At 39.7% G+C, this 17,243-nt stretch overlaps 1 long non-coding RNA gene across 1 annotated transcript in view; it reads right to left on the reverse strand.

Moving 5' to 3' along the window:
• LOC111755999 (uncharacterized) overlaps positions 1-17,243 on the reverse strand; it is a 163,489-nt gene that overhangs the window by 97,042 nt on the left and 49,204 nt on the right. The window contains exon 3 of the long non-coding RNA XR_002790507.2: positions 15,119-15,316. This is a non-coding gene — a long non-coding RNA (uncharacterized LOC111755999). The remainder of the gene's footprint in view (positions 1-15,118; positions 15,317-17,243) is intronic.

Consider the following 17,243-nt stretch of genomic DNA (forward strand, 5'->3'; position numbering starts at 1 on the left):
CAACCAGTAATAAAGGAAATATTAAAAATCCTCTCAACTCTGACAGTCTGAAAGACAGCTGATTTTCTCTTCCCATATTTTTTTCCACCCTTTCACATGAGAGCCAGCACAATGAGCTGTTTGAAAATATCTCCTTATTGGAGAGAAACTTTTTCTTTTCTTCCCAAATGATATTCTCTCCATCTACACTACAAATGCATGGTTTTGAGATTTTGACAAAGATCCCCTTATCCAATTCCCAAGTCACTAAATTGCTATAAGTAATGGCTATGTCGAATAGGTACTTAGTAAAACAAACAATTCTTCAGAATGAATGTATGCATGGAATTTGCTTTGAACTACATCTTATATGCTAACCTATTTCTTTCTGAAGTGGAAATGATTTGACTCTAGGTAATATTCATATGCATTATTGGGCTGTTTTGGTTTGGCTTGCCAAAAGTGTAAACCATGTAGCTGGCATTCCTTCTTTCTCACTCAGAATCACTTGAGATCCTTTCTGTGGATGTGACATTTGGTTCCTTTAAGCACATTTTTCTCCATTTGGATTATTATTTGCCATGGAAGAGCCACATTCTGCCATTAATTAAACTAAAAGATTTGCTATCTGTCACTAGATAATCAACCAGAAGTGAGATTGTGGTTAACCTCCCATGTTTACCGAATACCCTACATTTTCCATTCTCAAAATTTCCAACAATTGCCTTAAGTGTTTTTGTTTTATCATGACCTCATGCTTGCCAGGCTGGTGCTGTGCCATTTGTGGTAAGCATTTTCAGTTCCAGAAATGGTCCCAAATCTGAAAGGTGGATGCTGGGAATCTCTGCCTTGTTATCCACTGTCTTGGCTTTCTTTATGACGGTATAACAAAATGACAGCACTTGGGTGGTTTGTAAAGGGAAGGGTTCACATTTCCACTATCTGGAAAGTCCAACAGCATGGTACCAGCATCTTGCAAGAGGCCCTTGCTGCATCACAACATGCTGGGTTGACACCATGGCCAGAGCTCCTGGAAGAGGAGGAGTCACGTGGCAGGAAAGGAAGCAGGAGCACCAGGTAAGGAAGCTGAGCTCTTCTAATAACTAATTAGTCTTGAAAACTGAGTCTTGAGAGAACTGAGTCTGCAGAAAAGTATCATTAATATACTCATAAAAGTGGGTCCCTCATCGCCCCATGCACCTTTTAAAGATCATACTGCTTCAATATTGGTACAATCAAGGATTAAGCTGAAAAATAAGTTTTAGCAATGACAAACCACATTACATCTACGGGACCCTACTTCCAGACAAGGTCACATTCTAGGGGATGCAACATAAAAATCAGTAAATCTTCAAGCATGGATGCTAATAGGTACTCTCCAAAGACATTTCATTCCCTAACTCTTCTACTTGCTGTTTCCCTTCAGCTTTTTTACATCCCGTCCCCTTCCCTATGAAATCTTCAGCCTTTTTACATTCTGTTCCTAGCCCATCCAGGTCTGCACTCTGAGTTCTTGGTGTTGTCTTATAAATTCTGTAGCTTTGGGCACCTGACAGAAGTCCACAACTGTCTCTGGATGGCTTAGAATAGTAGAAATGTATTCTCTCACATTTTAGAGGTTGAAGTTTAAAATCAAGCTTTCAGCAGGTCTGGCTCCTTCTTGAGACTGGCAAGGATCTGTTTAGGTCTCTCTCTTCTCCTCTGGCAGGTGTTGAGCACTCTTGGTGCTCCTTATTCCCATCTAGCTCCATCCTCTGCCTTCATCCACACACGGGAGTCTTCTCTGCATGACTCTGTTCCTGTTCTCTTCTTATAGAGATTTTAGTCATCATAATTAGGGTCCACCATAATCTAGTTTGACTGAATCTTAATTATTACATCTACAGGACCCTGCTTCCAGATAAGGTCACACTCTGGCAGTGAGAATAGACATAAACTGGGGAGTGGGGCACTGTTCAGTCCACTACATGCACCTCACCAAGGAAAAAGCTTAACTCTCTCACAAGATCACTCACACATGTACCAAGCAGATGTAATCAGTTATTATCCCTTTTATTGTCATCAATTTCGCATTATTTCTTCTAAAATGGGACAAAATATCTACCAAGTATGCACTGTGCCCCTTCTCTGTATGATAGATCATGTTTTTTGACCACACTGATACACCACAGGCAAGAAGAAAGATGTGCCTAAGTGGAAAGGAAGAGGTAGTTTCAAATAACTCTCCTCATAAGATCAAAGGCATTCATAATTTATCCATTGGATGATTCTTGTTTATTTTTCTCCATTTAAGGGCAACAACTATGGGTATATTTTATGTTTTGTCAGAATGATAGTAAATGTTTGCTTGGGCTCCTATGCTATGACAAAGGCAAAAAAGGAGTGTCAAAGAAAAAGATGGTGGGACTGTCAATTGGACATGCTTGGAATTATGGTCCAGACGCTCACTGTAGGTCATCTTAGCAAATCAAGTCTCCTCTTGAGCATCACCTTATTTACCTGTAGATAACAGTGTTGTGCTAATGGCATAACGCATGCCCATTCCTGTTTGCTTCACCCCCACCCTGTGTCCTCCCCTGGTCTGTACATTACTCCATGGACAAACCATTTTGCTCTATCTAGTCACCAATTAACAAGAAACAGAAGACAGTATAAACATATGAAATGATAGCACAAGGTTGCAAATAACAAAATACATACTTGTTCCCACAAAACAAGTTATTCTGATTTTTGTCAAGAAAATTTAAAAAATTAAGGTACTCTACAGTTTAAAACAAACATCAACCAACTGAAGTATAATATAATTCAAATGCACTAAAAAGTGATTATAAATTCCAATAAGACAAAGGGGAAAGTGTAAACATTGAAAAAATATTGGCTGTTAAACTGATATTATCATTTGTTTACTACTGACTTTGAGGTTGTATTCTAAGAGAACTGATAGACATGTGTACTAAAATTCCATGTGATAAAATATGGCTAGAAAATTTTTCCAAACCATCTAGATAAGAATGGATGAAGGCATTTAATCAAGAATAGCTCTGACAATGTATTAAATGTTTGAAGTAGTTAATGACCACTTGAATTTATTTAACTGCATTCTCTCTTGCTTTCATTTTTCTCTCACTCTTATTTCTCTTATCCTCAATACACACACACACAATGAAATTTCTATTAAAAAGTTAATAAACTTTGACACATTTATACTACTATATCATTGATTGATTAAAAAACAAACCAGTTGTGAACAAGCTAACTAGCATTCTATCCAGGGATGCTTAATTATAAAAATAACAAAGTATCTTATTATAATGATATCCCCCACATGGATTTTGAGTAGTTAAGGATCTAAAGTACTCTATATTTAAATGTTATATTGCCCATTTAAAAAGTCTCCCAGTCTCATTTATGCAATTATTATTTTTTGTGATTTACTAGGCACCAGAGAAACAAAAATGAGTTATATGGTCCCTGCTCTGAGGAAGTATACATTCTATAAGATAGGTGATATGAAATATGAAATAAACATAAAATTAGATGTGTGATAACTACTATGAAGTGAAAAACACCAAATAAAAATGAAAACACATAACAAGACCATCTAATCTCTCCCAGGGGTCGCCAATGGAAGGCAAAGAGTTCACAAAGGAAAACACCCTGAGTCTTTTTCCCAAACTTGTATGGAGGCATTACAGATATGACATCCCACAGTTTATATTTAAAGTGTCCCTCAAACACTCTTATGTTCAGAGCGGGGACTCTGGGGAGGTGATTGGATTATAGGGGTTCTGTATTGATCCACTGACAAGTTCATGGCTGAATGTGCTGTTAGGAGGGGCGAGTGGTCAAGAGAGGTGGGTCACTGAAGTTTGACCTATAAGGATGCGGTCTTGTCTCAAGCTCCTCCCTGATCCTTATGCTTCCTAGTTGCCATGGTTGCAACTTTTCTCTGCCATGCCCTTCTGCCACACCTGGGAGCCAGCTGATAATGAACTGAACCTCGTGAAACCGTGAGCTAAACTAAGCATCTCCTTCAAATTGTGGGTGTCAAGAATTGCAAGCTAGTGCAAGAAAGCTAACTAATACTTAATATGATCAGTTTTTGTCTTCAAAAATAATTACAGTCGAACCTAGAAGTTAAGTACAAGATCTCTCTCGGGGTCAAACAGCCTGGACTTAAATCCTAGCCTTGTCAGTTCCTGGTGATATCATCTGCATGGTCCATATCTTTAAGGCAATAAAACAATGGTTCTCCTCTGGGAGTTATTAAAGATTAAATGAGATGATCCATAGCAAATGCTTTGGAAAATATCACCAATTTTTAACACAAGAGAAAGATGAGAACTTGAAACAGTATCAAGAGTTTGATTAATGATATAAGAAAACTTACATTTCCTTTCCATTTCCTCTATTTTTTTTTTGTCTTTTTCTTTTTTATCGGTACCAGGGATCGAACTCACGACTGCCTGCTTAAGGCAGGCACTTATGCCGCTGAGCTAAACCCCCAGCCCCTGTTTCCTCTATTTTTAAAAAAATCAATAAATGACTTTTGAAAGTATATAAAAGTATAATAAATTTTTAAATAAATAATTAATCTTTAATTAACTGATGATTCATGTGACCATTTGCAGATTAAAAGACTAATAACATTTCCAAAAAACTATCCTAAATGCATGTATTTTACTCATTGGTTACTTATAAGAATATCAATACAGCTAAAGCACATTAACAATATCAAAATATTCAGCTGCAGCTTGATTTTCCCAAATTCCTAGGCTCTGTTGACTGCCATGAAAATATAGTTTGACTAAAATTGAGGTTATCCAGAGTATTTTTACTCCTATTTAACTCCTCATCTTGTATCACTCAAATAACTTTACATTTACTTAAAACCCCAGATATTTCACTGACTCGATGTCTTTACTGTTATAAGAACAAAGCCCCACAAGCTCACTGTTCTTTTTCCATCAGTTTCAGCAGTTATAAACTTGCCATGACAAGCCGAAGAAGTGTATTATTCTTTTTGTCCTCAAGCATATTTTATAGGCTCTGTGGGTACAGCTCAATTTTAAAGCACCTGCCAGCATACACACACAAGACTCTGTGTTCAATCCCAGCACTGAAAAATAAAAATCTCCTAATGTTAAATGATTCTCCTAACTTAATTCTGTTTATAATTCTGTTTCCCTTGTAAAATAAGTTTCTTTTTTTTTTTTTTGTCTTTTTCCTTTTAGTATATTCATGGGGACTATGCCGAAAAATGAAGAGCGGTTAAGTATCCGTTCAATCTCTACTAGCTAAGTCCTTCACTAAGCACACTACACTCACAGCACAGGCTACTTAGAGAGGACCACGCACTGCCCAGCAGCAAAGGCAGTTGGTGTCTGCGCCCTGGTACTGCAGCTGACACTAGTGGGGCTTCCATAAACCGTTGATAATTCCCTTCTTTCATCCTTCAAGTAAAAGAAGCTCACTAGACTGGAGGTCACAAATTTGATGTCTATGGACAGAGATCCACAGAAAACCATATCAATTACCATAATTGATATGGTAAAGCCATATCAGCTTACCAAAATTCTAAAAGAATACTTACTCTACCCTACTCTGCCCCTTTGTTTACATTTGTATAAATATTAAACTTCAATTTTTAACACTCTTAGATTTCTGGACAGAAAAATTGATTTCACAGTTCCTGTCAGATAGCCTGTTTCCTTTATAATTATCATTTTGTATTAGTATGATCATTGTATAACAAGTAATGATCTAATACTGATACATTTTTATTAACCAAAGTCTATGGTTTACTTGGAATTCCTTACAATATGCCTAATGTTTTTGTTTTGTTTGATTTATTTTTCCTGTTCCAGAATTCCATCAATATTTCACATGGCATTTGGTCATCAAGTTTCCAAAGCTCTTCTGAGCTGTAGCTATCTCTCAACCTTTCTTTGTTTTCGATGACCTCCATGTTTTTGAGAAGTACTAGCAAGGCATTTGTAGAACATCTGTCTACTTGAATTTGTCTGATGCTTTTCTCATAAACAGACTGGAGTCAGGAGGTGTGGGGAGGCAGACCTCACAGGTAACATGCCTCTCCATCACATTATTCCAAAAGTGCATCCTATCAGCAAGATGCATGACTGTTCATGCTGACCTCTGTCACTTAGCTTACATTGTTTATCAAACTTTTTTATTGTAAAGTTCCTTTTTCCCTCACACTGTCTGCTTTAGAACGAAGCCACCACATGCAGCTCACTGTATGGAAAGGAGATTTTGCTCTCAATTTCGCAATAAATCTGTAAACTATCTGGAATTTTTGTGCATGGAACTGTGTTCCCTCCTTATTACTTATTAATTTACTTAATGACATTTATATCAGCATGGACCCGTGGACATGTATTTTATACTTAGGGTTATAATTCAATCCTCCTTCACTTAGTTCTTGAAATCGTTCTAGTTTTTAGTATTAAGCTATTTAAAGCTCTTTGAGTTTGCCCCTGTTCTCTTTCGACACACTTTTCCATGAGGATTTTCCTTTCTGCTTGTTTAACGTGTTCTTAATTTCTGATACTCTAACATGCTCTAGGTTCAAATGTTTATTTTCTGACTCCTTCCCTAGGCCAGCTATTTCTCCAAGACCCCTGGTTCCTTTTATTCAAGAATAAATAAACAACTGAGATCTGCGTGGTCTGCCTATTGGAACTAGACTGCTACTTTTTCAGGCTGTCTCACAGAGCATCCATTTAATCTTAAACCTGCCCCAAATCACATATTGGTTTACTTTTCAGAACATTGAACATATTGGAGTTTATTTTTTGCTAATCATGTATTGTCTTCTTACACTTACATTTCATCCCAGTTCAGACCTGCCCGATTTTCACAGAACTCCCTAATGCAGAATTCCTCAGCCTGGACACTACTGACCTTTTGAGCTGGATCATTGTTCATTGTGAGTCCTCTGTGCAATGCAGGATATAGACCTATCACGTCTACCGTACACACTGACTATCAATAGCAACCCCCTCTTTAGTTTTGAAAGCAAAAAATATTTCCAGACATTACCATATGTTCCAGAGGGAGGAAAATTACCCAGGATGGAGAACTACTGTCTTAAATGTGAAAATTTAAATTTTCAGAATCAGCTGCTGAATTTCCCTGACACTACAGTCTACCTGCCTATTTAGATAGGTATGTTCCAGAAATAGAACTTGTACCACAAAGAGCATTATACTGAATTAGCCCCTGTCACTTGTTCTCCCTTGATCTCAGAGTCTGGTTCTCCCACCCTACCTTAGCCAGGGACTGAAATGGTGCCAGCTGTGCATAGTCCATTGTCTCCATCCTCTTGGCTGTCACATAGCACCTTGCACTATTGTGTCATCGTGTGCATGCTATCTCTACATCTAACTCTTCGAAGTCAATGACCATCCTGTGAGCCTTTATTTTTAACATGCCTAGAAATGGCTACAGTATATAACTGTTGGTTTTCAGATTCTCTTCCAATCCTCTACATTAACAAATCTCAGTATATCCCAAAAAACCCTTAAAACAAATCAGTAGCAATTGAGAGAAAAAAGAAAGCAAGTTTAGTTCTCTTCTATGCAAAGCTAACAAAATCACTTTAATGAAATGGTAAGATTTTACTGTTTTTGACCCCTATTCAGAGGTTTTTAAGGAATATTTAGGAAATTAATTTTCTCTAAAATTTATTTTTAAGCTTTTCTGCGACTTTTGTCCATTGATTATGGGGGGTGGAGAATGTGTGTGACTATGGGAGCAAAAACTTGAATGAAAATAGAAAGAGCTTTTATATCTTTTTTCAGTTACTGAGGTTCATAGCTATGTCATCTCTGTGTTACAGGGCAGCTTTTCTGGGCTTTTAGCACTTTCAAAATGAGATCCTGTCCTCCATTAGGGAAACACTCCTGTCTCGCTTTCAAGGCATGATTTTGGAACAGCAGAAATCTCACTGCTGTACTTCTACCTACAAGAAAGACCTCAGGAAACATGGCATGGTCAGCTGACCATGGTGTAAAGCAAAAACTTCTAACAAATCAGCCCACTAGGCATCTTCAGAAGTAATCTCTAGACAGAGGACATTCTATTCTAATTGAGTATATGCAAACCTAGGCTCTATACATGGCTTTCTCCTCATCATTGGAAAGAATACAGCCAAATCAGAGAGAAGCAGAGACAGTTGCAAGGGTGATGAGTTTTACTCATGTCCCTATCTTCAGGAAGGGATTCAGTATCTGTGCTGGATACTACCATTGCTCACAGTTATCTGTTGTCCTCTTGGTGTGAACCTCTGGTGATCATGTCACTTGTAGAACTTCCCTGTGGGAGGAGATACTTCCCCTACATATTGACATTAATCACAGTCATTGGGTTTGCTTTGACAGAATATGAACAAAAGAAATACATGTGACCAAGCAGAAATTTTAAGAGCCATCAATAGGTTTACAATTTTTTCTCTCATCCTCCACTCTAATATGGGGCTACTCCTTCAGCCTGGGTACCAGAATGAGGTCTGTGGAGGTAAGCTATATTCAGAACATAACATGAATAAAAACAAAACTATATCATTGTAAAGCAAAAGCCCTTTATAGTAAATCAAACTCCCCACTGCCCCCAGGACATGGTTCCTCTAAGTTTTTCTCCCAATACTTAAGCATTCTAATTATCCTGTGACTAATATGTACGCTCTATTCTATGACTAATATGTACAATTTAACAACACATTTACAAAGCAAAATGCCAAGGTCAACATTTGTGAACAAGTATACACCGAACTGGTCTCTTCCAGAAATGATTTTTTTAAATTTCTAATAAGAAATTGTTTAAAATTACATATACATGCAGGAATGGTAAAGGCATTTCCACAGTTAACACTAATTTGATTTTTCTAACACTCAAACTTACACTTTAGCTATGGCTTTATTTTAATCCTCTTACCAAATACAAAAATTTCAACTTCTTTTGATCATTTTTAAAATTTATTTGTATTGCAGATACATCATTTTATAACCTACTAAAACTTAATTGAAAGGGTTTTGGCCCAGACCGGACACTGTAGCTGGTAAAGCCTTAGAGGCAAAACCAAGGAGCTCTGTCTTCCCCACCCCTAGGAATTTACTTGTGGCTCTATCTTCCCCACCCCTAGGAATTTACCTTTGGCATGAAATAAATACCAATGGGCTACCTGTGCATCCCTAATGCCCCCTCAGGCTCCACCCCAAACCTAAGCTACATGTATGCCTCCACACCACATGTCCCACGGAGAGATCACTGACCCCGGGGAGATGCCAGACCCCAGGGGTCAGGAGGTCTCTCCCCACATTCTTAAAATAAAGGTCATTTATATTTCATACTTCTTATCTTTTCAGCCATGCCACAATTCTATCATAGGGTTCCCTGACCAGGAATGGCAGACAAGAGACTCCTGGGACTCTCCCAGTCTGAGTCCCCTGCGTTCAGGACCAGGACCGGCCTGCGTACTGGATTAATTCCTCACTTCTCAACACAGGAGTTGTTAAACTTGTTGTTGTTGGGTTGCAAACACACCGGCCCAATTTATCACAGGTGAGCAAACTCCGGAGAATTCTTCGGCACTGGGCTAGGCCCCATGTGTGTTTTCTCCCCGCTTTCCGTGTATTCGTGTGATGCTCTCATGTCCTTAGTCAGCCCAAGGCAGAGTTTTTCTGGGCCAGGTCCACACTGAGAAACTCTTATGTCCTTCGGAGCTTTTTAAGTTCTCACGGGCAGAGCCGTTACTAAAATCCATGGAAAAATCCACTCGTGTATATATATTGGTGACGGCCAATTATTATGAGCTTTGGAACCAAAATACCACTGCTCAGTCTACAACAAGTATAGGTGATGACTTAAACTTGATAGACCACAGTCCATTGCCTCATCTGGCTGTAACTCCGTGGGCCAGGCCCCACACCAGATTTTATCTTGAGGACCACTTCCTTTCCCCCTAAAAAACCATACCCATTTATAGCTTATCACACTGATGACAAGTTTACAAAACTCTCTGTCTTTAAGCCTTTGTTTTGAGAATGTGCTCTTCAAACTGTCTTTAAGCCTTTTGTTTTGAGAGTATGTGTCCTTTCTCGCCAGCATCCTCTTTGTTTCCTTGTGGCTCCCCCTTTCCCACTGCACGCCAACCCATTCCCCACTGACACAGGGGAGGTGCGCCCAAACCTGTTGGGAGGTACACAGGCTGCTTTAAGCTCTCATGCCATGCCCTGGCTCCACGTGGGGCCGGCTCTCATGCCGCGCCCCAACTCCATGCAGTGTCTCGGCTCTCATGCCACACTCCAGCTCCACCCCGGGTCCGGCTCTAAAGATGCGCCCTACTCCGCATGCCCCACGAGCAGTCCCAGCTTCACACAGTGTCCCAGCTCTGTGCAGGGTCCCAGCGTGCAGGGTTCCACCATGCAGGGTCCCAGCTTCATGCCGCATCCCAGCTCCACCCCCCATGCACCTGACTCCCGCTACCCAGCCCACTGTGCTTACACTGCCCCCCACCATGCATGCATTTCCAGGGCAGTTCTGGCCCCGCACCACACACTACGTATGGGCACACATTCCACCTTCACTCTGCATGCACCGCCCCCACCCTGGCACCCCGCCTGTCCTAAACACCCCGCCCGCTCTGCGTGTTCTACCTACACGCTGCATGCCAGAGAGATCCCAGCCCCTGCCCCCAAGTGCAGGTATGGCTCTGTCTGCCAGCGCAGAGACAGGCACAGCAGACAATTCATTGTTGCTGATCTGATGCTGTATTCATGTTTTCAGATATAAACTTCAGATTGTTTCTGCTGTCTTTTTCTTGTGTTCCAGTTATGACAAATGTTTTCTTTCAGATCCAGATATATACTTAGAAATGTTTCACAAATTTCTTGTTTTATGTTAAGCTTACTGCCTATATTATACTGTACTGTTACCAATCTCCTAAATGTTTAACAGCCAAAATTAAGAGGTAATTATAAATTCCTTTCGCTGTAAACCATTAGTAATGTTCTATGTTAAGCTTACTGCTTATATTGTATTGTACATATTATACTGTACTGTTACCAATCTCCTAACTGTTTAACAACTAAAATTTAAAAATAATTATAAATTCCTTTTGCTGGGAACCACTAGCTCTTTTCCAAAACAAGAGTTATATGATACCTGCAAAACAACAAGACCAACACTGCGGCAGAAGCCAAACTTAAACCTTTCCCAGCCTGTCTGCCTGCCCTGGCTCAGCCCTCCACCAAAGCATAATTAACTATATTCAACTGATATTAAGTGACACCAGAGCTGATCTCTCTCCTAAATAAAAAGGTAAAAATTAATTAAACAGGCCATCCTCCAAAAATCAGATGGCATTAGACACTTTAAAAACATAAAGAGATACTTACATATGACATAAATGACATGTCAGTTCCTAAAGTTACCTAGACCTTGTCCTCTTTATGGGAAGCCATTACTAAAGTCATAAATACTCTGCTGATTGTATTTGACTCTTGCATACTTAATTAAATTTTACAGAAACTTTCTACTATAGACCAAATCCCAAACAAAAAGGCAAAACTTGACCTTCAAACTCCATAGAGACCTCCTTAATATGGCTTTTCGTGTTTTCAACAACAGAGATAACAATAACACTTGTGACACTTGGAGTTCTGAGACAGGTAAACTGACACAAGGCGCTGCCTGGCCCCACCCTCCACGGACCATGCCTCAAATGCAGCAGAAGACATTGGGCAAGAGAGTGCCCCATCCTGACGTTCCTTGAGACCATACCCCAGGGCTACTGGTCTATCCTAGCCACCAGAGAGTGGGTAAGCCATCCTAACTTCTAGCCCTCACAGGAAATGCCAACACTGCCAGATTCCTTCGCTGACAAATCTGCTTAAACTTGCTGCTGAAGACTGATGGGGTTCAGGGCCAACAACAGCCCCCTTTAAAGTGTCTGTCTCAGGGTCCCAAGTCCCACTAAAAGTCTCAGACAAGACATTCTCTATACTTGAGGACTTAGAGGCCATGTGTACAGAGTTCTTCCTGAGTTTTCAGGCTGCTATATGAAGTCCTCAGTCTCTGGGGGATATTGAGGGTCAAACTATGCCATTTACAAAACAGGGCCTACTTCGTGCAGGTCCCAGACTGCTTCTTCCCAATCTCCCCAGTGGTGCCAAATCTTCCCTCCACCACTCACTCTATAGTCCTAAATCTTAAAAATGCTTTTTATTTCCTTGTGTTTATACAGACTGACCCAGACACTGAGGCCTCAACAGCTTACACCTGTTATCGCTAGTAAACCTCTCCTCAGGGATACATATCACCCCCTTCCTTTCCTATTCACTAATTTCTCAGACACAACCCTGGTCAAGACTGACAGATAAATTTTGTCTTCTCACTTTGTTTATACTTTTTCAGGATACATAAAAGCCTTTCCCACAACCAGGGAGACTGCTGATATACTTACTAAAGTCCTGTTACAGCAAATCATCACAAGCACTACAACCAAGTTAGAGCAGCCCATACCTGGTCTTCTTGGCAACCTCAACAGCGGCCAAAGTTGCTAGACTGCCATCCTGGTTTCACATCACTCAGGCTAAGTGGTGCCCTTCCAGCCCTAAATCTAACCATCCTTTTGCCTACTCATCTCCATCTCACTAAGGCCTCACAGCCACAACTCTCAGGCTGCCATGTTTTGTTATCCAATTTGGTTTCTAATTTCTTATCCTTTTTTACAGCAGGACTCTCAACAGTATTTCCTAAAGACTCCCATGTCATGCATACCAGAAATAAGCCTTACCTACCTACTCTCTTAACTTTTACCCTTTCAGATGGGGGAGTAATCACCTCTCATAACTTCACTCCTCCTAACCCCACATTTATTTTTCAGAATTCTACCTTACTGTGGCAATGATTCTACCTCAACATGGTCCTGATAAAATGACATGTCTAAATCAAAGGCACCTTTCCTTTTACCTCACCTGGGTCCTTAAATATGACAGTGCCATGCCTCCTCATAACGTCTTGTCTCTTTGTTTTTCCAGTCTAACATATGGGCATTCACCAATGATAAAGTTGTCCTGGCTAAAACACCTGGCACCAGCTTCTACATGGGCATCAACCATCATCCCATCGATTCCCTAAACCCCAGTACAGCATCCCTTTCCAGCAGAAGCAGTTAAAAAAAAAAAAAAGAAATATCTGCCCCTTTTCCTAATAATAATAATCATAAGATGGGAATGAAAGGGTTTTGGCCCAGACCAGACACTGCAGCCAGTAAAGCCTTAGAGACAGAACCAAGGAGCTCTGTCTTCCCCACCCCCTAGGAATTTATCTTTGGCATGAAATAAATACCAATGGGCTACCTGTGCATCCCTAATGCCCCCTCAAGCTCCACCCCAACCTAAGCTACATGTATGCCTCCATGCCATGTGTCTGACAGAGAGATCACCGACCCTGGGGAGATGCCAGACCCCAGGGAGTGGGGGGGGTCTCTCCCTGCATTCTTAAAATAAAGGTCATTTATATTTCATACTTCTTATCTTTTCAGCCATGCCACAATTCTATCATTAATCATCTCTTAAGAATTGTTAAATTTATTTTGAATGTGCAATACTATTTGTTTTAATTTATGTTAAAATTTAAATACAATGGCATTTTTTGCCTATGATAATGAAAGTTTACCATTTCTGTTAGTTAGTGTTGTTGGTTAATAGTATATATTCATATCTGGTTCTTCTATCCTTCCTTTAACAACAAGATCAATCTTGTTTGTTTGTTTGTTTGTTTTGAGAAGAGTCTTACTATTGAGTGCAGGCTGGCCTTCAACTTACTATGTAGCCCAGATTGACCTCAAACTCACAGCAATCTTCCTGCCTTAACCAACCTAAGTGCTAGAATTAGAGGCATGAGCCACCACAGCTGGCCACAAGATCATTCTGCCACACAATCATTCCTTCCAACAAGCATACAGTTAGTCTGATCTGAAAGATTACTTCTAGCTCAATAGTTTTCAACCAAGAGTAATTTGGTTCCCTGCCCTCACCCCTCAAAATACATTGGTTATCAGAGCTGGAAGGTATGCTACTGGCATCCAAAGTGTAAAAGCCAGGGGTTCACCTATATGCCCTAAAATTTACAGGAGCCCTCAACCACAAATATTTATTCAGCCCAGCCCACACTGCCTATAGTGCCATTACCGAAAAGCACCATTCCAGGCAATGTTAGGTGGAGATAAGGTAGGTCACTTCCAGACTTCAAGAAGCTCTCTTTTCAAGAACCTTCTTCTCCATCAGAGTCCATCTGAAGATTATATTAATATTTATGTTAGACTGCAAATAATCTTCAGAATGTAGAACATAACTTTCTATATATGGGAAGAGATGATTACCCAGGTCTGAAAAGAAGCTAAGAAACTGTAACTTTCAGGAGGTATAGAGCATTTTTGTCCAAAAGAAGTTTGAAAATGATTTTTCCCCTCAACAGAGCAAACACAATACTGTATTTCACAGCAGCTTCACTCCAGCAGGTGACATGTTTCTAACACAATAGCTACCGGCTGAGGAAGGGAATCCAATAAAACCCATATTAGAGCCAAGAATAAAATCCTAGGAAAATATCTCCACTTAATCACCCTAATACCTCCCGCTGTGCACCAGAAAAGGGCTCATATTCAAAGCCAGGTATTTAGACTTGCTAAGCGTAATAAAATAATGAGACCGAAGCACCCAAATCTCTAATTTAAAGGCCAGTGTTTGTTTTTTATGTACCCTATTTTCTTCTTGGTAAGGCACGAATAATAATTGGTCAAAGCTTTTGAAATATGCCTTTAATGGTCATCTTCTGAGGCACAAAGTTGTCTGAGTAAATACACAAAAGATAATGAAGATGACTCCAATTGTGGCACCAGATTGAGTGACACTGAAAAATTCCAAAACCATGACACGAACATCAACTACATGTTCAATTTGAGATTTTTTCCTAGCAGCAATATTAACTACCGAGGAAGCTGTTAACACTAAAACTCTTATATCACCTTATTTAGCCTGAAATTAACTCCATATGAACATGTTTTGTGGATAGAGACTATTTAGGTGTGAATAAGACTGCAGAAAATCCTTACCAAATCATACTGCTCTTGGAATATTGCTCATTTCCCTAGCAGCACTCCCATGAAGAGACTGTGTGATGTCCTGAGGTCGCTCTACCGGTAGTTCTCAGGTTCTGCTTCGGATGCTAAGGAGCTTGAAAAATTATAAACTGTTATACACATGCTTGAGTCTTCCATAGCTTCCCCATAGAAGGCAGGGCCTCATGTCACCTGGAAACATGAGGAAGAAAAGTGACATTTGAGAGCACTAAACAATCAACTCTGCTGTAGAAATAAAAAGCAACAGTATGTTTGTTCAAGGTGCATGGAAAACTCAAAGTGGTTTGCACAGGTTTAACTATACAAGAAGATACAATCCAAAAGATGGGGTGGGCCAGTAGAGGCTACATTGCTCAGAGAAGGTGTCAGAAGTGTACTTGACTTTCTAGGGAGCAGGATGTGCACCAGTAAAGGCCCTGTGTCCTGTATCCTGTATCCTGTATCCTGTATCCTGTATCCTGTATCCTATATCCTGTATCCTGTATCCGAAACTGCAGGATACAGAGTGCTAAGCACACAGCAGCATAAACTCAAACCCACAACCTGTGCTATCTAAACAGAAGGACCCACAGTTTACTAGGACAGTGCCTGTAATAATTACTTGCTCATTCTACTCAGAGCACAAGTAAAAAATGATCACTGCTTTAACTTCAGAGCCAGAAAAAGGAAATGACTGAAAAATACAAAGCATACTCCCACTGACTTCAGACTGAGCCGCTTTCTGAGTGTTTCTAAAATACCCCGTCCTTCTCACCACTTGCTTAAGCAGTTCTAGACATCCTCTTTCATCAGTGTCAATACGTGGTCTGATCAAATATAGGGAGAATTCTGCTAACAAGTGCCGTTCCATGAAAAAGCAGGCTGGTGAAAACATTACGGGGCGTCCTCATCCCCACTTTTTCACAGGCATTTGGCATGCTGTGGCTTCTGTCTCTCCCCCAAAGTCAAAGTAATCACAAAAGATAACATTTTGAGTCAATTCAGGACATCAAAGTAGCCAGGACAAGGCAACTAAAGACGCAGAAGATGACTTCTAGAACTGCATCGGAAAGTGATGAGAATGAAGGGGTAGATACATTCTAAGTGCAGAGAGTATTTTGAGGAGAATTAATGGCAATGTATACTTCACTGGAATACATATTCTAAAATAAACAGTTATTAATTTTTTTATCACATCGCATCTATCAAAAAAAAAGCTTCTATATATTGTTTGCAAGCCCTACGATAATCTGCTTCAAATCCAAATATTCTTTGGTATAAAAATCCTTCAGCATGGAGAAGAAAGGGAGGCATTATTATAATTTGACATTACTAGTAAATAATAAGTTAGAAATTTGGAATTAAAACTTAGAGAAAATGTTCAGTCATTTAGAATTGCAACTACTAGAAACCAAAATAGAAATTGAAATCACTTTGTCCTTAGTTTAAAATAATTTATTTTTATGTGATGCATGTTATATGACATGACCTTTATTTTTGATTGCATTTAAATTGTATTCCCCACCACCTTCACTAGCCTAAAGAATGCACATTTTTCATCTTTATAGCACTTCCAGTTATCAGACTTATAGGAGGTTCTCTTTTGATTAATGTCCTCAAAAAAATACTTTCAAATCAAGGTTCCGGTGTTGCTGGAAGACAGTAACTTTATGAAGTCAACTTTGACAATAGATTGAATGTACTAAAAATTATGGGTGTTCTACCCGCTGATCAATAAAGCAGTAACATTATTAGCACATAGAAAACCTGTAGGTTTCATGCATTCTGGTTTAATTTTGTCTATGGGGGGGAAAGGTTCCCAGGAAGTCGTAGAAAAAATAATTGTAAAGTACAATTATACCACAGCAACAATGGAATTTGTGACTACTTGTAAAAAACCTGAGGGCAGTGGGGTAACACCCTCTTTAACCAAGCACCACACCCCACGATTTATTAGTCATGACTGCTTCTTTGCACTGAACTCTGGTTCTACTTTCTATTAAAATTTGAGTCATTAAATTCAGCCTGGGTAGGCTGAATTTAATGTATGGGGCATTTAGTTTGGCCCCGTTGTTTAATTTGGGCCAAAGAAAGGTCCGATCTTACCGCGCAAATGTCC

This window comes from Cavia porcellus, unplaced genomic scaffold (genome assembly GCF_034190915.1).
Source record: "Cavia porcellus strain 051 isolate PalLab524CR breed Dunkin Hartley unplaced genomic scaffold, mCavPor4.1 scaffold_7, whole genome shotgun sequence".
Classification (NCBI taxonomy): domain Eukaryota; kingdom Metazoa; phylum Chordata; class Mammalia; order Rodentia; family Caviidae; genus Cavia; species Cavia porcellus.